This window comes from Camelus bactrianus, chromosome 2, assembly GCF_048773025.1.
Source record: "Camelus bactrianus isolate YW-2024 breed Bactrian camel chromosome 2, ASM4877302v1, whole genome shotgun sequence".
NCBI classification, from domain to species: Eukaryota; Metazoa; Chordata; class Mammalia; order Artiodactyla; family Camelidae; genus Camelus; species Camelus bactrianus.
In genome coordinates this window covers 120,297,036-120,319,318 of record NC_133540.1, presented here as the reverse complement: position 1 = coordinate 120,319,318, position 22,283 = coordinate 120,297,036, and positions in this window count along the sequence as shown.

Below are 22,283 nucleotides of genomic sequence, written 5' to 3'. Positions count from 1 at the left end.
TTAGCATGTGAGATTACCGAGGCCATAAAACCTAACAACTCCTGCACCTCGTGGTCACTTTTGTTCTGTTGCACTCACTCTGTCGCTCTCACCTTCTGAGATAGCCCTCACTCTGTCTATGGAGTGTGTGTCTACTTTTACTTTAAACACCCCACATCTCTCAGCTTTTCTCCCTCTCATCTTTCTGAGATGGTCCACATGCTGCCTATGGGGTGTATATCTCCCAAACCATTTTCCCATCTGAGTGAGACAGACCACATTCTTCCATGGAATAATGGAGTGTGTATCTCTCTAAATAAACTTACATTCATTTTACCATGCCTTGCTCTTGAATTCTTTCCTGCTCTAGACAAGAACCGATTCTCCCCTGCAACACAAGGGTCTGCCTTATGTGCCCAGAAATTTTGCATTTTATCCCAGGGCATTGAGGGGGTCATTGGTAACATTGAAGCAGTTGTGGTTTTTTGATTTTTGATTTTCATTTTAAAAGATCCCTGGATGAAGCTTTGAAGTCATGTGTTTATTTCCTTAGCACACTGCTGACTCATTGGGGGACTAACTCATTTAACCCCTCTCTGCATGTAGACTCATTAAGAAAATGCAGGCAGGGGTCATGCTTGCAGAGTGCAAAATCTAGATGAAAGCAGTTTTCATTATTTCTGTGGATTCTTCAGATGAAACAGCCTAGATGTTGCTGAGTATTCTGACGTTGTATCCATGAGCTGGGTCCGGAGCCAGCCCATCCTGGCTCAGCCTCATGCCCTAATAAGTTCATCAACTCAAGTCTGGAGGTAGCAGCTCTGTAGAACAGAGCTTGTCCCCTGACACAGATGGTGCTGGGAAGATTAATGAAGTTTAGTTCAAAGGGTTTTGCACTCTTGGAGGAAATTTCCCAAATAGATTGTTTCTTCTATAGTAGAATTAATAGCGGAATTGCAGCAAAATAAAACATAACAAAATTTCCCAAGTCAATGTAATTTCTTGCTGGGAAAGGCCACACTAATAATAATCCCATTTTGATAACTGAAGCATCGTAATGCAGCATTAATGTTTGGTGGATGATACATTTTGATGTCACTGTTTTACCAATTTCTCTGTTTCTTCTCCATGCACTCACTGGACCATTTAATGGAATGGGTCTCGAATAACATTCCTTGTTGACTTTTAATCATGCCTCTTAGTTTTCTGACTCTCCTCTAATTTAAAACAAAATAAACAATATACCATGCCCTTAGTTAACAACAATATCACAAATAGCAAAAATAGCAGTAATAAAAATAAGAAAATACATAAATACAAAACTAAACATTAATCCTTGAAAGAGATATATCTATATAATATAAATTATTTGGAATTCTTCTGCACAGGTTTGTTTCTTTTCCCCATTTATTGATTCAACCACTTCTTTATATCAATATAGACACATGGATATTTGTTCTATACTTTGGGTTAAAATCCAATGCTATGTTACTTATTTTGTTGCTCATAATGTTCCAGGTGAGCCAGTGGGAGCTCTGTCAGATGGCTCCTATATCCCTTTGTCATGCCCCCACCATGTCAAGCTTTTTGAGTATTTCCTTACTTACTGACACTAAGACGCTCCAGGCTCATCTTGTATGTTTCTTGTCCCAACCCTAGAATTAGCAAATTCTCCAAGGGTCTCTGATTTCATTAGTTGGACAAGGACATTAAAAAATAAGATCTGAGTGCTGGTGTGCAGCCTTTGTTTTTGAGAGTCATCCTTAGTCAGACAAAAATATTAAACTTTTGTCTGTATCTGGGATGCTGATTTACTGTTAATTATGCTTTTCAAATTTTACTGAATGCAAACTCTCTTTAGCTTTTTTTGATCCAGCCAGTATCGTTCTTAAGTGCAGCTGTAAATCCTACATAGACAGTTTTCAGTAGGTACCCAATCATTTGTTTGAGATTCACTTTCTGACTTTTTGGCTCCTCCATCTTTTCTCCATAAGCCAGTGGATCTTCCAAAGTTTCCTCTTTAGGCCTGGCCTCCATGTTTGCCCTGTCCTGTGCCCAGACTCTTCTCTCTGCCATCTGAGCTCAGTGAACAAAGTAATTGCAGACATTGTCATGCCATGACACCCTTAGTTCCTAACGTATTGTCTAGTGTAGAGTGAGCACTCAGTACCTATTTGGCAAGTAAAAGAATAAATAAATACATTCTGGTCATTAGATCCATGCCAAGTTCTTATTGATTGACAATGGCTTAATATGGTCTCCTTTGAGATTTGAATTGGTGGAATTGTAAATGGGTCCAGAGTGGGGTTGTTATATCGAAGTGATGACAGCTGTCACAGGGTTTAATTCCAACTGGCACTTAGTTACTTAATCACTTTAGTCAGAAGACCTCTGGGTTAGATGGAATCTTGAAGGTCTTTAGGCATATTCTTGCACCTTCTCCATCTGACACCTGGTTTATCTGTGATCTAGAATGATTGACCCTTCCTGTAGGTGGTGAACATGGATAGTCCAAGGAAGGCATGCTCCTGCTGTAAGGAACCAACAGGTAGTGTGGCACAGTGGGTGGGGAGAGGGACATTTCCTCTTTGTCTTGTGAGGAATCATCAAGAGAAAGGCAGGGATACTCACATTTATTAAGTGCCTACTATGTGTCCAACATTGTGGTGGGTCACATTTTCCTCTTCTTTTTTTCTTGTGTTTCTTTTTTCTTCTTCCTTTCATTCCCTTTTACTTCCTTTCTCTCCCTCCCTCTCCTTCTCCTTATAATCCTTATATCTCTTATCCCCTTCCTTCTATTTCTACCCCTTGCCATCAACCAATTTCTGCTCTCCCTCCCCTCTCCTATTTTCCATTGTCCAATTTCATACATCAATACAATATAGACTTGTAGTTTTTGGTTGGGCATGTTAGATCATGGAAGTCATCATTCTGTCCCAACAAGAGTAAAAAGGTAAACCAACTGAAAAATTAACAACTCTTAGGTCCTTCAGAGAGATGAGATCACAGGACAGACCACTAGCCCCCCAAATGGGAGAGACAGAAATGTATATATGGAGAATCACTACTTATCAGAGTGAAAACCTCTGTGGGAATCAGTGCAGGAAAATCAGTGCTGAAGTGCTGAAAACTCAGTGCAGACAAATCTGATAGTCAAAAACTCCAGGGAGGACCAGTCTTAGGGGCCCTCACAGTTTTGTGAGTTTTACCTCTGAGAGCTTGACAAGGTTTTCATAGTGAATATCAGAGAAGGGTGCCCTCCTGCTTCCAGCAGTGGGAAGGGAAAAATAGCTATTTTGAAATACACTAGAGCACTGTGTTCTTCTTAAGTACTGACCTCAGGAGAGACCAGAGCCTAGATTACTGAGATTTTATCAACTCTTAACTGATCTGGGGGAAGAGAAATATCCAACCCCAGCCCACTCTAGCATCCTGTTCCACCTAAGGTTGGGTGGTCTGGGGTGGGTACTGAGAAGCATGTGTGAAGTTCACAGTCCAGAGGAAACAGGATCACTGAAAGGCTGAGACTAAATCAGGGCTATCGAATACCTCCCCTCCCTCCACACCTCATCGCCACATTACTAAAGGCCCATTTACCACAGACCTTTGTACCTGGTACATCATGTTTGCTTATCATGAAAAAATTACAAGGCATACTAAAAGTCGAAAGGCGCTGTCTAAAGAAACCGAGCAAGTATCAGAATCAGACTCAGACCTATCTATCAGAGATGTTGGGACATTATGTATGAGGCCCTAGGCACTAACCCATGTGTATCTTACATAGTTCTCACAACCTCAAGAACTAGGTATGATTTTAGCCACTTTATAGATGAAGAGCTGAGGCTTTGAGCACTTAAGTAAGCCTTTCAAGGTCCCGCAGTTCCTCAGAGCAGGTGTTGAGATCATCACAGTATCTTGTGGTCCAGTAAGTCTTTGTAATGATGTTTACCTCTTACAGTTATGCTGTCCAATATGGTAGCCACGAGACATTGATGACTATTTACATATCTAAATGTATGTTATATAAAGTGAAAGATTCATTTCTTCAGTTGCTGAAGCAGGATTCATGAGCTCAAGAGCCAGGCGAGGCTAGTGGCTGTCATACTGGACTGAACAAAGGCACAATCATTGCATGGTTGCAGAGAATTCTACTGGGCAGCACCTGCTAGAGTGTTAGCATTCCAGGAAAAGAAAAAACAGCTTCCTTCCCACACAAGTTGGAAGGCATGTGTTTGTGCAGGAGATCAGCTTCTATATCCTACCTCCTTCCTGCATCCAGGTTGAAGCCATTGACCCAGTGTCTTCTCTTCTTAGTACACCTGGAAACCTCCTGGAGGGGGATGTGGCTCTTACTAGTAATTTCCTGGTGTCCCAAGAGTGCCCAGAGGATGCCTTCCTGTATAAACAAGAAAAGCAGCCCATGCAGCCCAGGTTTCAGTCTGCCTTTTCCTTCAGCAGCAACTTAGAGTGGAGGCATTCTGCTTTTCATTCTTGTTTCAAAATTCTTTCTTCTTAGTCTTGTAAAAATGAAGCTTATCCAATTTACATCTGCCCTTCAAGGGCTTATATTTGGTTGAGTTTTTTATTATTATTATTACATTTCTAATTTGATCTGGGACTAATGTCAGATCTTTCCACAGCTCCGGTATATACTTCTCATAAATGCACGTCACCCACATCTGACGACTGAGACAAGGGTGCGCCCTCTAGGATAATGCAGATGGAGGTTGCTTGTGCAGTTGTTAGCGTACAAGGCTTTCCTTTAAGGTGAAGATGGTTTGTAAGTCAGAGCTTGTGTAAACCTAGGGCTTATTTAGATATTTGATGGAATTCTGAAATGCTCTCTGGCTGTCTAAATAAAAGCCTCTCTCCACAGAGCTGTCCTTTTGTAGTGAGGGCTGTGAGTAGAGGGAAGAAAAACCATATGTGGAGTGTGTGTGTGTGTGTGTGTGAGAGAGAGATCACGTCTTCAAGACCCAGGAAATAGGAAGGAAACAGTCAGGAAGCAAGAAGCCAGGTGCCCCACTCCTTTTTACTGTGGTTATGGTTGTTCTTGCTTTTCACATTTCTTTTTAAGCAACTTTGTGGCCTAAAGGCTGTGTGCTCACACTGGGCATAGTTAGCACAATGGACAGTGGTCAGTATTTTAAAGGGCCTTCCCTGTTATGAGAAATAGGAGGAGTGAATATGATGGGTGAACTTGAGGAATGCTACCGAAATGCCCTGCAAAGGTGAAAATGTTCAAACCCAGCTCGCTTGCCACACCTATCTTTAGGGCTCAGTTGAGCTACTCAGATTTCCCTGACATGATAGTCAAATACGAAGTGATTATAAGCAAAGGAGAAACAACAACAACCACAAAGATGAATTGCCTCAAGGAACTTAAATGGAACAATGAAGAAAGTCTCAAATATCATATCATAGACCTTGGTTTCTGAATGCCCTTAAAGCACCGGTTACCTGAGAGAAGAGACAGAAACCCAAGATGTTCTTATTAACAACTTACAGAAAAGCTCAGACCCCTTTATAAATGTTCAGTTCATTCAGGGCTCTCACTCAGAGATGCAGTCCTGTGTGATCCTTTCCCTTGCAATCCTGAAGAAGACCTGATTCGGAAACATCACAATAAAACTAACTCAAATTCCCAAAGCACAAAATGCAGAAGCAGACATTTATTTCTTCTTCAATATAGTGGAGATTTCCTATAAATTTAACTTCCGATTAGAAAACTTCTTACATTGGAAAATTTCAGCAGTGAAATTTCAGTAATAAGCCAAATGCAGGTCTGCTTGAGGTCGAATGAAATTTAGATGAAAAGTCCAGGATTATCAAAAAGAATGAGGGAACTTCAAGTTTCTGTACATTCAAGGTCAACGGGTTGGATTCTTTCATTTTTGATTTTTATGGCAGCACATAATTTCTGTCCCTAGTTGGCTCCCTCGCTTTTTTTTTTTTTTTTTTGAGCAATAAATTTTGGGTTACGATAGTAAACCTCACTTGCAATGTAGCCTGTACATCGCCCTATCTGAATATTTCTGTAGCACCTATCACTTTAGCATGCCAGGGATTATGTCCTTTTTCAGAAAATAACGACAAATGTAGCCTGATCATTTGATCTTCTGGTAACAGTTAATAGCAGGATGGTATTATTCCGGTTAGCTATTGAGAAACTGAGGCATAAAGAAATAGATTGATACTAAACTGTTGCCATTGAACTTGTCCTCCTCTGAAATGGGCTAGAGTGCTCATTAGGCACCACCTTCCCCACGTATTTTCTCATTTAGTTCATACCACACACCCTTGGTGCCCGTTGTTAGAAAGTCACTCTAGTTCTGCCCCAGTTCCTCTCCGCACTGCTGCCTTGACTTCTGAGGCCATTACTCTCCCTTTCTCATTCACTCTTTCCAATGGACTGTGAATGATTTAAGGGCAGAGACAGCGCTTCAAACTTGTGTTTCTCTGTCCCAGTGCCTAACACACACAACTAGAATGCCGTCCAATCCAAAGGACAAGTGTGATGAGAGGTGCCCACTGGAACAGTTGCTGGAGGCCTCTTAAGGGGCCTCACTTGTTCTGCGCCTTTACAAAGGAGTGGGCAGGGGCTGGGGGGGTGTTGAGGGAAACCAGAGAGAATCCTTATCCTGCAAGGCTTCCCGAGATGGATAGTTGTCTCCATCTTTTCTCTTGTGGGAGACTTACCCTTTAATCATTCCATATTGAATAAAAAGAAGGACTCTACAGAAGGGATTTATGGCTGAAAGCTTCCTTAATTATAGGCTAGTATAATAAGTCCTTCCACTACCTTAATGATTGGGGAATTAAGGAGCTCCTTAATAGAAATTGACAGGATCCATTGTCATTGCGAAGAAGGTTCTGTTATGGTCTGGAGTACCCTGCCAACCATCCCAGGATTTAGGGTTCCCCAAAGGCTCATTAACATCTCAGACCATAAGGTCTCCAAAGGAGGCACTAATGGTCCACCTCGTTATGATCTGAGGATAATGACTGCATGACATCCGTATCCATTCAGATGATAATGGCTCTGTAAAAATTGTTATGATGTCAGCAGAAGAAAAAAAATCTCATTTGTACTTTATAATCTTTGGTTTCTAATATACCATAGTATCTAAATTATAGTAGAATTATTTTACAAATCTGGCTTAATAGAGGCAATGCTTATGATGCTCTTGAAAAAAAAATCAAAATCCTCTCTTAAAACAGCTGTTATCACCCTTATATTATTGTATAAATGAAGGGTAAGATTAGTAATGCTCTCATAGTACTGAAATACTTATGAGTAATAGAATAAAAAACAAAGACTTAAATTCCCCTAATTTACATATTCATTTACTCCTGGGAATGAAAAGCAGTTCTGTTTTTAGAACGTCCCAAAACAGCAGAGAGAAAAGCCCAGAGTAATAATAGTACTAATAGGAGTGATTGTCAACCCATACTGAGCACTCATTGTGCATCGTGTTCTATGCTAAGTAATTTTCCTGCAGCATCTCCTTTTTGTTCTTGCAGAAACTTCTCTGAGATGGGCATCCCCATCACCCTCACTGTACAGATGAGAAAGGTGCAGAGTGGTTCAGGATCAGGTCTAGATCATCCAGATGGTCCACAGTCAAGGTAAAATTTGAACTCATTCAGCCTGAATTCAGAGTTGTGCCATGATTATCAGGATTGTGTGCTAGGAAGAGTCACAGACTTCTGACTCAGGAGAAGTGGACTCATGCCTGGCCATGAACTAACTGTGTGACTTGGGACACATTATTTCACCCCTCAAGGCTTGTGGGCTAGTAAATCTTGGAAGCATTTCTCAGTTCCAACTTTTATTGACAAGGACGTCACAATATCAGAGCTGAAATCAGAATTTTAACATCATTCACACAATAGCTACTGGTATTCATCGGCAGTATTACCATTATCTTTCCCATTATAACCTATTTTAGCTGAGCAGTCTTTGCCTTTGGTGCCAAATTGTGGATTTTAACATAACCTCACTGTTTACAGGAAGCATATGGGAAGAACCCTCCTCCATTGTTGTTTAACTCTGTAAAGTGTACAACAGACCATTTTCCCAATCAATTGCTGTTTGAGTCTAAACAAGGGAAAAATGGAGATGAGAGTAAACAGAAATCTATTAGTCAGTGCTCATATACTAGTATTGCCTGTTTATAGCTCTAAGCATTTCCCTGTGTATAAACATAAGAAAGCAAATTAACATTTTAAAGAGATTTCTCTATTGGGTTTATATTTAATAACAAACCAGCAGAAAAGGGGGAATCTTATAATAAAAAAAAGTCTGGAGATGTTCTTTCAGCCCATAAGCTTAGCTATTCGTCAGAGCTCAAGCTGCAATGCTCACATCCTTCCACTAGAGGGCTGAATTGTTCATAATGAAAATACCTCCGTGTTTGGGGAGGGGACAGCAGAGGACTGATAACTTCCAATAATACTGGGGGCTCCAAAAATATACTTGGAGTGGCTTTTACCATAAAAGCCATACTCGCTGAAACTAGCTATAGGATAGAGTTCTTGAAAAGAGATTTTAAGCATCAAGGCCTAATGGAAATACAATTTATTTTGACACAAAAATATTTAGGCAATGGATGGAAAGAATTTGACCATTATATACCCAAGATGCAGCAGAAGAAGATAACTTGGCTGCATTGTGGCGTGTGACGCTGGGGACTGCTGGCAGACTGGATGGTAATTCTGTTATCTGGGGAGAATATCTGAATATCTGAGAATGTCTGAGAACCTCAAAACACTTACGGCTTCTACAATAGTTTTGCAGCCAAAGAGTTGCTACAATTTTTACATGAAACATGATTCATTAGGAAAACAATAAGCCCAGGAATATAGTCCAAGACACTCTGTTTTTGAAGGGGAGGGGATGCACTGATGTAAAATTTGTACCCTATCTGCTCTCCAGAGACATTGGGCCTCTGACTGTGGCAGGCAAATTGTTGAAGAAACCGAAAGGTCATCAGCTAAAGGGTTGGTTATAAATGTATATTAGTGTGTCCTGACAGCCACTGTTTAAAAAATAGAAGCAAAAAAACTAGCGTCTAGTGTTCTGGCAAGAGCAGAAACGCTTTAAACAAATTTCGAGGTATTTCCAGTCCAGTGTTGTACTTTGGCTTTATGTGCACAGAATGCAGATGTTCTTTGACATTCTGCTGTTGAAAGAGACGCAAAGATTTAAAAATTAACTGAAAGAAGGCAGTTCAAAGGAAGCATATTATTAAAAGAAAAAAATAGAAACAGTTCAAATGTTGAGTCTGTTCTCTAGTAGTTTCCAAATTTCACAAGCTTTTCTAAGGATCCTTTCCTAAGGAAACCTCACATGGAACTCTCCATCAATACACAGTCCTTTCTGTTAGTGGCATGCGGCAGTTTCTGATACATAAAGAAATATTAGCTGGCACTTGGGATAGCTTTTAAATTAGTGACACACATGCAAGAGTCAATCCTTGTGATTCACAGATTTTGTATTTATGAATGCGTCAACTTGTTAAAATGTAGTTGAAACCCCATCATCAATACTCATGGCATATTTTGGATCATTCACAAACATTTCTCACAGAGTGGTGAAAACTGGAGTTGCCCATGTTCGAGCTAAGTCTCACATGGTGAGGCTCCGCCTTCTTGTCTCAGCTCTCCTACTATAAATGTGTCCTCTCTGTGGTCCATGTAGGGCCACAGTTTTCACACTTCTGTGTTTGTTTGTTTTTTTTTTTTTTTTTTTTTTGGTGATTTCACCTTTTAAAATGATCTCTGAGCATAGTGCTGTCTAGTGTTCCTCAGTGCAAGGAGGCTGTGATGTCCCTTATGGAGAAATTACATGTCTCAGCTAAGCTTCAAATTCAGGCAGGAGCTACAGTGCAGTCGGCTGTGAGTTCAATGTTAATGAAACAACAACCTTATGAAATAAGGGATTTTTAAATAGAAATGCACAGGAAACATGGTCATGTATGGATGGGTGGACAAAAATATTGTGACCAGAGTCTCATAGGAAACTAACCTCGTATATGTCTCCTAGGAGCAGTGGTTCGGTATTCATCACTTAAGTTTTTGTGGAGATTTTATAGAACACAGTTACTGGGAGAAATGAGACTCACTTGAAGAGCAGGGCGTAGGGGAGGGTGAACAGAGAACAGAGGAAAGAATCATACATGTGAATATTAAACTGTTATTAAAATGTCTTTTGTTTTGGGATATTTATCACTGCTGACAAAGGCATTTATTCTAATTTTTGCATTCAAATCAACTTCAATTGAAGTAGATCAAACAACATGACAACTATATGAGAAGAAAAAAACAACATGACAACAAAGGCTGGTTTGAAATCAGTAACAGCAGTTTAGTGTCTATTTCATAACTGGCTGTGAAGGAATTCCCTTCAATATGAGTAGTGAAATGTCAGAACAGAGAAGAGAGAAGCTGAAACACATCAGCAATTATCAAAAAATGGCGATGTGGAATAATAAGCATGCGTCTGCCAATCATGCGGACTTAGGCTCTAGACTGACCTGGTTCCATCCCAGCTCTGCCAGCTACTACAGATGTGATCCTGGGGGATTTATATAAAATCTTTAGCCTCAGTTTATTCATAGGAAAAATGGAAATGACAGTATCCTATTTGTGTAGTTTCTGTGAAGTTTATTTAATCTATGTAATATACTTAGCATATTGATCATTTTATCTATGAGCTTTTTCCCCTTTATTCCTTTTTTCTAATGTAGGAATTTGTGTGTGTGTGTGTGTGTGTGTGTGTGTGTGTGTGTGTATGTGTGTCTCACATTTGAAGGAGAATGAGACCGTAATTCAAAACTTCTGATTTAGGATAAGTCATCTGTGGCGTCTGGCCTCACCCAGGTCTGCAGCAATTGCCTGCAGCTCCTGTGTGGGTCCTTTGTCAGCCCCGTATCCACGTCCTACAATAGCTATCTGGAACTGTCTCCAGTTTCTTCATGCTTCTCCCCAACCACATTCTCTGTTCCTCTCTATAGATGGCCTGGATGCCTACTTCAGGGAAAATAAAGGTTTTTGGAACAGAATTCCCTTAGCCTCCACTCTTATCTCCTACGACCAAATTCTCTGCATTCAATATGTATCTTTTACTAGGTTCTGGCCAATTTATGAGACGGTATGCTAAGTGCTTCAAATATTTATCTTATTTAATCCACATAACAGTTCTTTATAGTAGTAATGACCTTTGCTACTCCAAGTGTGCTGAATTGAGGAAGATTCTAGGCTAAATCGGGACACAATGTGAACGAGGTCTGGGATAAATTACTCTATGTGCTGTGGACACAAGAATAGGTTTTGGTGATCCTTTTGCGAGATGTTTGGCATCTCTATTCTTGCCAATTTTTCGGTCTCCTAATGGAACTCTTCTCTCTGCCGGTCTGTTAAATGTTGGCATTCACCATGTTACATACTAACCACATGTGTTTTCTCTGTACATTTTCCCTAAAGTTGGCTGCAATCATTCCTAAGGCATCACTTCTTTGTATGAGGGCAGCTTCTATTTCTACATCTTTGGATCTAGCTTCTTTTTCCTCTTAGGCCAGATCTGTAATTCCATGTGGATTTTCCACTGGCATATGACTCTCAGCATATCCAAACTGCATTCACTTTTTGACTTTCTGAACTTACCTTTCTCTCTGTGCCCACCACCTCAGTTACATCAGTTGACTCCGTCACCAGTACCAGATGCCTGGAGTCATTCTCAAATTCTAGCTCTCCCATGACCCTGCATAGTCAATTACTCAAAAAGTCCTGTCGATTTGACCCACACAATATCTCTGAGATCCGTCCTCTCTCTTCTTTTTCTCTACATTAACTTAGTTTGGATTCATATCATTTCCTACCTGGATTACTGCCACAGGATCCTAATGGGTCTCCCAGCTTTTTATCTTGATCCTTGTAATCCATTTTCCCCAGTGCTATCATGTGTGAATCTTTCTGAAACAGAAATCTGATCATATCACTGCTTTGCTTAACTTCCCGCAATGCCTCTTTAATCTTCTTGCCTTTCAGAGTATCTCCTTGGCTTAGCTCACAAAAGTCTTTCTGGCCGGTCCCTTGCCTGCCTCTCCAGGCTTCCTTCTCATCATTTGACCATCGTTCTCATGCTTTTATTCTGAACACTTAACCACTTTCAGTTCCTTGAACATAACGCACCATCTTTTGCCTCCAAGACTTTGTTTTGTAAATCCCTCTTCCTGGAACCCTCCATCTTTTTCTTGTCTAGCTAACCTCTTTCTACTTTCAAGAATCCAACTTAAATACCACCTATACCAGGGACTCCTCTTTGGACAAAGCCCCTTACAATCTGTATTAAGTATTTCCATAATATCCCACTCTTAATTTTCTTAGAGCACTTGATGCTTTGTTTTGTAATGGCCTGTTTGCTGGTCTGTCCCCTTCTTTGAGGTTCACTCAGAAACAAACCCTGATACAACAACTTGAGTACAAATAGTTTATTATGAAGCTGAGTCCAGGTAACTCTGGTAGGGGAACAGAGAAACGAGTCAGTGGAGGGAAGAAACCCAATAAAGTGTGCATCTTCACGCAAGTTACCATTTTGGCAACTGGGATGTAAAGTAGCTGAGGAACTCTGGGAATCAGCATCAGATTTATGTCTCAGAGTGGTTTCGCCTGGAGGGTGAGGGAGCTGGGTTAATTTGTACATCAGGACCCACTTGTCACAGGTTTGAAGGGCAGTTGCTAATGGCGTGAGGGTGTTGGTGGGTAGGAGGGAATGCCTGGGCACCATCAGTCTGCTGTGTACATAAGCCCTTACATAAAGATGTGAGTTAGAGTCAAGCTGGTGTGCACAGAAATGTAAGGCCCTAGGGCACATGGGCTGGCAGCCCAAGCAATGGTGTCACCCGATTATACAATAATCTACTTACTGAACTGAATGCTTAATGTTACAGTATTAGCTTCTCTAATATAGCACATGTAGTAAAACTTAAGTAAATGCTGTGACCCAGACTTATCTGACTTTAATTTCTGAACTCCTTTGCCCACACCAGACAGCCTACCTATCCCAACATTAATAGGAGAGAGGATGAATATGCAGACACAAACTACTATAATAAAATAAACAACAAGGTCCTACTGCACAGCACAGGGAACTACATTCAACACCTTGTAACGCCTATAATGAAAAAGAATATAAAAAGGAATATATATGCATAACTGAATCACTATGATGTACACCAGAAAATTAACACAACATTGTAAATCAGCTATACTTCAACTAAAAAAAGAAAAAAAATACCAAAACAGACAAAATAAAACAAATGAAAAGACTGTAAAGGCAAACTCAGTATATAAAACATGTGCACTGGGGGTTTTAGGGATGCTAAAATGTGCTTAGAAAACTTCTGTTCAACTTAATTATGTGCAAGGAACTAGGTTCTTTCCTGTGGAATGACAAGGATTGAGAGGTGGTGTCATCTTTTAGTATCTCACCATCAGCTATGCATGTTTGTATTTGTATGTATGAGTAGGTGAGTGTGTGCAGTGGTCTAGAGGGCAGACAACGCCACTGGAGGAAAAGTTTCAAGAAAAGAGTGCCCACTCCACCAACCCATTATTTAAAAAAATCTTTTAATGCTTCACCACATCCATAAACACTTTTCTGGGATGAAATTGTTTATCAGGGATAAACCATAGATTAGTGAAATGAGCAATCAATCAGAGTCGAAAGCCATGGATTCTATGCCTGACTTTGCATCAAGTTTGATGCGTGACTTTGGATTGGTGCTGATTTTCCTGGTCTCAGTCTCCTTATCTGTGGAAGGGAGTGATGGTAAAGGGGTGTTATTATTTGAGAAGCTCTAAGGCTCCTTCCAGATATATATCTGCCCTGCCATGCCTTAAAACAAGCTGTAAGCCAGGCAGCTTCAAATGAATATTTTTTCATTTCTTTTTTTCCAAATGAGTTTTCTGACAGTTTAGTATTTACTTTTTCAAAGGATCTTTGCATTTTCCTTGTAATGATTAAAAGTAACTCATTGATATTCCAAACAGGGCATTTGTTAAGCTTTTATTTCACAATATGACCCCTTGCACATTAATAGTCAGAAAACTAAGACTTAAATAAATAGAAATTACTGTTTGTCCCAAGGATTAAAGGAGAACAAGTTTGTTATTGTCAAATAGTTTTCACAAAGAATATTAGAAGGCCAAGCATAGGATTTATAATAGAACAGAACAAATTCAATTTTCCAAATTAAGGCCTCAGAAGGGAAAGCTTTATATATAAATAATATACATTTTTAAAGTGCATATATTAATTAATAATTAATTAGGTATATATTTATATAGTATATAAAGTTTTAAAATAAAAGAATACACATGTATGTAGATAAATATAGCCCAAAATATGAATATTTGGGGACTCAAACATGGCATCTTGTATTTGTCTGGTTAATTTCAGACCATAGAATACTAATAAATATCTAGTAGACTCACAAAAATTATTATTGATTATTGATTGTTTTTTTTCTAATGTTAAGTCCCCCCCAAAAAAACCTTTTCTGTAATAACTTCACAACCTTTCTTTCTCAGAAATACTCAATAACTATTATATTTTAATTCTAGTGGGAGGTCCCAGCTAGAGGCTACATGTGTTTCTGTCTGATAAATTGATGTGTAGGGTCCATCATCAGAAGCTAATATATATTTTGGTTTCTTTGGCACAGAGAGCCCTGCCTGGGAGAAAGAAAGATTAGGAGAACATAAAAATAGCTACTGAGGCACTAATTTCTGCCTTGGGCCCCAGAATTCTGTTTAAGCCCTAGAAGAGAAGAAATATAGAAAGAAATCCAAGATAATCTTTTCGCATGCCACCTCCTCTATTGAGAAGATCCCCTTCCACAAAATCCCCGCTCGCCTGTCTCTTGGGAAAATTATGCATAATTCAGGTTTAAGTTTTTGGGATCACTTTTCTTTCCAACTTCTGATCAGAACAGGTATTTGCATTATTCATTCTATAACTTCCCACACTTCTTCATAACCCTTGTCACATTAATAATTGACTGTTAGGGACTTGTTCCATGACAGCAGCAGCCAGGCTGATCTTGTTCCCTGGTATATCCTCAGAACCCAACAGGACGCTAAATCATGTTTGTTGAATGAATGATAAATGGTCTAATCTCTGCCCAAAGAAGAAAGCCTACCAGGTGAATATTTAATCACTCTTTGAACATTTCAAAAGCAAGGAATTCACTAACTTGTAAATAGGCCATTTTGACCTTGAATATTTTATAATATTAGAAAGCAAAGGAAAACATAAAACAAGACCACCAGGAAATAGATTTTATAACAAACTCATTGGCAAAATTTAAAAAGTCTGATAAAACCAAGGGTCAGATAGATTGTAAATAAGCATGATCTCAAACTCATTGCCCATATAGACATATTGGAAAACAAATTGGCATTATCTCTCATGGTCCAGTAGTTCCACTCTTACATATAGACCCAAGAGAAATACTTCCACATTTACCATAAAAGGCATGTATGAGAATGACCATATGGAGCACTATTCATAAAAGCAAAAGACTAGAAACAATAAAATGCTCACTAATAGGAGAAAGAATAAATAAATTAATTAAAATATATTTATATGATGAAATATTAAACAGCAAGAAAAAAAATAAACTCAGCTACGTGCAAAAATATGAATGAATTTCAACAATGGGAAATTGAGCAAAAAAAGTCCCAGGTGACAACATGCTGAATAATACCCTTTATTGCAGTTAAAATTAAGGATCTAAAGTAAACACATATAATTGAGGCATATCTATGTACATAATAATATAATTTTGAGAAACAAAAAATGATAAACATAAAACCCAGGATAGTTCTTACAACACAGTAGGCAAAGCAGTCAGAGGGCATGGTGAGTGTTTTAGTTCTTAGACTGGACGTCACGTTCACAGATTTTCATTATAATCCCACCACAATTGGATGACTGAATGCATACATGAATAGATAAATAAATTAACCAACAAATGAACAAACAAGAAAATAAATGAGTGAAGAACACATATATGTTAGTGATTACAATTCATAATGAACCAAGGTTTGTGATTAACACCATTTTGTGCACCTGAGGTCCATTAATAAATTATGAGAGATCAAATTTTTTGTCTTTTTTTTTAACTTTAATTGCCAAGATTTGCTTATTTTTCTGATAAAGACTAAGATCAAATACCAGTCTGATGTCTAATAATTGTCTTTTTGAAAATATTTTTATTTAAAAAGTTTTTAAATTAATTAATTAATTTTTAAATATATTTTTATTGAAGTACATTTAGTTTACAATGTTGTATCAATTTCTGGTGTACAGTACAATACTTCAGTCACATAGGAACATACATACATTTGTTCTCATATTCTACTTCACCATAGATTACCACAAGATATTGAATATAGTTCCCTGAGCTATACAGTATAAAGTTGTTGTTTATCTATTTTATATATATTAGTATCTGCAAATCTTGAACTCCCAATTTATCCCTTCCCATCCCTTTCCCCGACTGGTAACCATAATTTTGTTTTCTATGTCTGTGAGTCTGTTTCTGTTCTGTAAATTAGTTCATTTGTATTTTTCCTTTTTTCTTGTTTTTTAGATTTCACATAAAAGTGATATCATGTGATATTTTTCTTTCTCTTTCGGGTTTACTTCATTTAGAATGACAGTCTCCAGGTTCATCCATGCATAATTATCTTTAAAATAAGCACAAAAATTCCTAAAACATGTATTATTTTACTCTGTATTATTTTGGTTAATTCATTCATTGATTAAAACTCATTCTAGAAATATTTGCTGTATGTTACTATGCACTAGAAACTATATTCAGTATACTGCCATCAAGACATTTATAAACCCAATCCTTAAGACACAAACTAAGTTTCAATCCCAGAATCATAATAAACCAACAATTATTATCTTGATAAATGCTTCAAAAGTAGAAGTAAAATGTATCTACTGGGATAGAACTGTGAATGCTTCCAAAGTGGAAACTCAAAGATTAAAACTAGCCTTGGTTATCTGAGGAAACTTCAGGTGAAAGGACATCTGAACGGAGACTCAAAGAATGCATAAAAGATGAAAAGGTGAAAGGGGAAGTATTTTGGGTAAATAAACAGAACATTAGAACACCTGGAAATGAGAGAATGACTCATTAAATAAAATAAGTAAGTCTGGTATGGCCAGAGACGATGAGAATAACAAGAGATACAATTGGTGAGATAGGGTTAGTCATATTGATGAAAACCTTAAAAATTAAGTTATAGAGTCTGAACCATATCCCGGGAGAAATGGAGATCCGTGCAGGTTTTACAGCAGAAGTATAGTAATAATGGATTTCCATTTCTTAAAGTTCACACTTTTTTCTAGATGAGGAAAGAATTGGAGGGACAGTAGTGGAGGATGGGAGATAAGTTAGGAGGCTATTTCAGTGTTTCATGGGAAGGATGACAACTTGATTCAGGCATTTGTGATGGAGACAGGAAAAACTAGTCATTTTGAGAGCTATATTAAAAGAAGAAAATATAGAATTTGATTTCTGATTAAGATTATTCTTTACTTTTGTTATGCTGTTATTGTTTTAGTCTGACGTACATAAGAATTTCTTATTTATTATGCTTAAGATTCACTGGGTTTCCTGAGTCTCAGTATATTAGTCAGGGTAATTAATACTAGCTGCTATAACAAATAGCTCTTAAAGTCATTGGTTTAATATACTACAAGTTTTATTTCTTGTTCATGCAATCTTCAATGCAGATATTCCTGGGTAGTGGCTTTCCTGGGCTATTGTCCTGTATGGAAGAAACCTGAAATCCAGAGTTCTTCAAGTTTGACATGGGTTCATCAATTCATTATGTTTGATGGAGAGAGGGAAAGAAAAGAGGGAGAGAAAGGAAAACTGAGAATGAGAAATGTCCACCTACTTGTAACCGTATTAAGTCAGAAAGTGACCACTTCATTTTTTCCACTTACATTCCTTTTCTAAGAACTAGTTGAATGGGCCCCCTTAATGCAGGGGGGCTTGAAAAACTAGTTTACTGTGCAAAGAGCACAGTCTCCCACATTGAGCATAGAATCTGAGCATTTCACAGCTATTAATCCCTTAAACATTGTCTCTGTCTCATTTTTTTGAATTATCTCCTTCTTTATTTAGATCTATGTGAGCCTCATTATCTTCCATGCTTTAAAACAATCATATTTGACACCTCTGCTTTTTTGGGCTGGATTTTAGGTATTATTTTTTTCAGGTTTCTTCATGTTTATTAATTCTCTCTTCAGCTGTGATTAATCTTACACTTAATCTTTTATTAAGATTTTTAATTTCAGTGACTATATTTTTTATTTTGAGAATTTCCATTTTTTTCAATTCTGTTTTTAATTGTCTAATTTTTTAGTATGTTTCAATTCTGCTTTTTATTTATTTAAAATGTTTATTCGAATTTTATATCTTGGGATTTCATTACAGAAGTTCTTGGGAAGTCTGCTTTTACTGTTGGTTGATTCTTCTGACCTTTATTTTGTTGGCTTGTTTCCCTTTGTGTTATAAATTTTTAATTATAAATTCTTGTTCAAGTGGCTGGGCTTTATCATTAGAAATTTTGTAGGCCTTTTACTAGGGCACATTTTTCCAAAGAATATCTATGTTTGCTTCTAGTTGGCACTCTACGGTTCTACTAACCTGAAATCATTTTGAATTCATTATTTTTTAGCATGTACTTTATCAGATCATATAGATAGTACAAATAATTCCAACTCCACTTGAGGAATGGCTTGATTTTTATAAATTCTCAGGAGAAGCTTTTGTTTTCTTTTAAGTCTGGGCTAAGATATATATTTCCTTTATCTCTCCCTTTGCTTTTGGGCAGACTGTTTTTTTTTTCTTTTGTCCTTGTTTCATACTTTCACATGGTCTTTTGAGGGCTCTGGCTTCCAGTCCTAAATCCTCACCTTGCATGAGCCCAGCATCATTGAAACACAAGTCTCTGGGTGACAGAAGATTCCATCATGTAGTCAGGGTAGATATGGTTTCATCACCCCACTTATTTTCTTATTTTCAACTTCTTTTAGGATCTTGTCCCTATAGAGAAACCTCTTTTTATTAGTAGGTCAGTGATGTATTTTCACAGATGATTGTTATATTACAATTCAGTACTCCTAGATGTTTCATAGAAGAAAACTTCTGGGGTATCTAATTAACCATGTTTTCAGGTATAAAAGATTCTTTGCAGTTAATCAGATAATATAGAATATCCTCATGTGTATATGTGTACTCCCATAGCTTCTTTTATGTTGCTGGCTGCTAAGGCTATGTGTTTTTCTGTTTTTCTAAACCACAGACTAGTGTTCCCAATTTCAGCACAGTTACCTCAAACTCATTATATTTAAAATAGTATGCCTCCTTTTCCTCTTTTTCCACTTTGATTCTCCCATATCCATTTTCTGCCTCTCACATCGTATTCTCATAGCTAGATCCACTAAAGCAAGCTCAGTTCTGCTATGTTCTTTAGAGTTATCCAGACTGAACACTATGCATTTCCAGAATCTAAGCCCTGCCATCCAATGAAAATCATAATTAAGCCATATTTTCCAGTCTTAGGATCCACAGGTCATTGCTAATGAAAGAACATTAAAGATACCCTACCCTGTGAGTTACCTCAAAACATTGAGTTACATTTTCTTTTAGTATTCTTTGGTATTACTGGGGTTGGGTGCGGGGAGAGGGACCTCCTTTACCTCAACAAGGATCACTGGTACTGACAAAGGGAGTGATAACAAAGTGGGAAGTCATAGCAATGTCACATTCTAGCAGCAATGTCACATTCTAGCAGCAATGTCAAGGTCAAGTCACAAGGCAGAAAAGCAGCAGATTCTGAGTGTTTTGTAGGGATGAAGTTGGCACAGAATTTGAATGGCTGCCAAAGAAAGCACATGAGATACTTGGGACTCTGCCTGAAGAAAGAGGGAGTTAGAATGCTTATGTAATTAGAAATTATGTTAAATGGAAACTCAGAGTCATAGACAATATTCGTGACCATCACGGATGTTCTCTTTCAGGAATAGTTAAGAGTTTTCTAAATATTACCAAGGTACCCTTCAAGAGGAAAATTGTAATGTAAATAAACAGAATAATACAAATAAGTGATAGAAGAATATAGAGAGCTGGATATGTAGTCTATGGGTCCTTGAGGATAGAGAAGATTGATGTATTTTGGCCATTTCAAGGTATAAAATGAAGAATTAAACTACACCCATATGAAAAAAACTTGGTTTGGGATTTCTCACACTGAGACAGTTTGAAATGGTTATTTAAGGTAGGATTTTCCTGAAACAACAGTATTAGAATAGACATCATTATTTCATAGTGGCCCCCCAAAAATTAAAAATTAAAAAACCCAGTTGCTAAGCTTAAAAAAGTTTCTCACTCAGGCAGTCTACTGCAAGTCTAGCACCTTCTTAGGGGCAGTCTTTCATAATTCAACTGTATTTGCAGTTCTCCCAAGGATGATATATATGATCATCATTCTAGATGCATAAGAGAGAAGGCAATTTACCTTCACAAATTAGGGCTTAATTGTCTCTTAGGGCCTCCACTGTAGGGCAACCATCCTCCATTTACCAAGACAGCCATCCAGGCTAGAGAAGATTCCATCATCCCATACCTGAGTAGCATGATCTATTCAGTCAAAATGTTAGAGAAAAAGACAGCTGGAAAGGTATTGACCAGCTCTTTTATGTTTCTGCCCAGAAATATCACATGTCATATCCAACCATAGCCACTGGCCAGATCTAGTCTCATGAATTCCTCCAACTGCATAATGGCTGAAAATTAGAGTGAGAGAAGAACCAGATATTGGTGAACAGTAGTAATGTCTACCAAAATAAATTATGGAGATAGTTATGAAGTCTGGCTTTGATTTGGGGAGGAAAAGCTATGAGATATTGGATGTTTTCAAAAGAATCAAGAGAAGGAAATTCTTTAAAGCAAGATAATTTCCCAACCAACAGATAGAAGACAGTCTTAGAATTTCAGTTGTATAACAGAAATAAGTAATATGGCTACAAACTATTAACAATACTTTGTGAAACCAAATTTTTAGAATTCGTATATAATAATGTCAGTTTAAAAATATACTTCTTGGGGAGTTACTAATCAACAAGAGTAGTTTCAGTTAAGCAAGTAGAATAAGTTCTAGAGATCTGCTGTTAAACGTTGTATCTGTACTCTTAAAATTCGTTGAGGATTGCTCTCATGTTAAGTGTTCTTGCAATAAAAGAAAAAAAAAGGAAGATATATATCAAAATATTGTCAATGGTTGTTCCTTCAATGATAAAATTATTTTCTTCTTCCCCTGTATTTTCTAAATTTTTGACAATGTGCATGCATTAGTACATATATAATGTATTCCTGTATGTACACCACAATGAATATGCATTTCTAGAATATATATTCATGACCTTTGCAAAGTAAATATTTGAAAAAATAAAAATATAGTCTTGATTCAAGTATTGAAAGTGTACAGAAATCCTTAAAAATATTGTTTAAAAGTTGGTTTGTTTAAAAGTTTGTTTATTTAAAAGCTTTAAAAATTACACTGATATTTATGCATCATAAACATAAATACCACAAAATATAAAGTAAAAATACCTTCATATTTGATCACATTATATGGCAACTCCATTTTTAAAATATGGAAAGTTTCGATTTGTGTGAGTGTATGATTTACCCACGATCGTACAATGAACACATGACAAAGCCTAATGAAAATCTCAGTCAATTTTGACACAAAAATCTATGCTCTTTCTGTTATGCCATATTATGTGTATAGAGTAAAAGAAAATATGTAATTGCATTTTGTAATTAAAAAAATGCCACTCAAATGAAAATGATGTACATAATACACTTTAAAAACTTTTCGTACTGTATTAAAGATAAATATAATTCACATATTCAATATTCTTTTGTAACTAAGAGGCCTAATGGGATATATAGGAGTCAGACAGAAAACATTCCCTGTTTGTTTTTTGAGTCAGCATTTTTAGAAGTAGAGACAAAAAAGAGAGAGAGAGACTGAAAGGGAGAGAGAGTGGTAGAGGGGGCAGGGAAGACTGGTATTTGTAAAATGTAGAGTGTAAAAAGAGTTTTTTTTTTTTTTTTTTTTTTTTTTTTTGAGAATTGTGAGCATATTAGCTTGGTTTCAGCAGTTTTCTTATGAGAGCCCTGAAAAGAAAAAAAAAATTTGAC